Source organism: Frankliniella occidentalis, unplaced genomic scaffold, assembly GCF_000697945.3.
Source record: "Frankliniella occidentalis isolate FOCC.00 unplaced genomic scaffold, Focc_3.1 Scaffold29, whole genome shotgun sequence".
NCBI lineage: Eukaryota > Metazoa > Arthropoda > Insecta > Thysanoptera > Thripidae > Frankliniella > Frankliniella occidentalis.
The window spans coordinates 230,260-230,934 of record NW_026267159.1 but is presented as its reverse complement, the minus strand read 5'-3'; the positions used below and the strand labels follow the sequence as shown (position 1 = coordinate 230,934).

Sequence of the window (675 nt, the reverse complement as noted above, 5' to 3'; positions counted from 1 at the left end):
CATTGCGCGATCGCCAATCTGATATGCGAGAGCGCGTCCCAGCGTGTTTTCATAATTAATGCACCCACTTTCGCAGTCCATCACACCCCCCCCCCCTCCCTCGCCCGCACCTCATCGTCCCTTCCGCCCTTCTCCCACCCCCAACTCCCCCTCTGGTTCCCAAACGTATTTCGACTAATTTTGTTTCCTGAATATGGAACCCGGGCGGGGCAATAGCGATATCGGTTTCCAATAATACACTGAACTTTACCGTCCAGCAACTCGCAGAGTTCGTTTCGCAGCAAAATTTAAAATGTAAACAAGGAAGTCGTCTAATTTGAGCCGCCCGCATAGCCAAACGCTCCAGATCGTGTTTTGTTTGCTCAAGGGTCGGCGCCTGCTGCTGACTCGAGTCAGACGCATCCAGCGAGACTAGGGCGGCCGGGGGGAAAGGGGGCTCCTTGTTTTCCTTTCCTCGAAGGCGGATTCGCCCAGACCGCACAACAACGGAGTGGCATGACAGGCAATTGGGGTCAAGTAAGACGGCTGCTGGTGTAGTGTCACATGGCACGGACCGGGGAGGGGGAGAAGGGGGTGGTAGAGGGGGCACTCGTAAACCACTGCAGACGGATGAAACTAGCCGGCGAAGCTAAAGCTGGGACCAAAAGAAAGGAAGGGGTGGGTCAGATGGAGAAG

General features: G+C 55.6%; 1 protein-coding gene across 2 annotated transcripts in view; it reads left to right on the top strand.

Moving 5' to 3' along the window:
* LOC113202540 (dual specificity protein phosphatase 15-like) overlaps nt 1–675 on the top strand; it is a 58,225-nt gene that overhangs the window by 37,858 nt on the left and 19,692 nt on the right. The gene's annotated exons all lie outside the window — the stretch shown is intronic.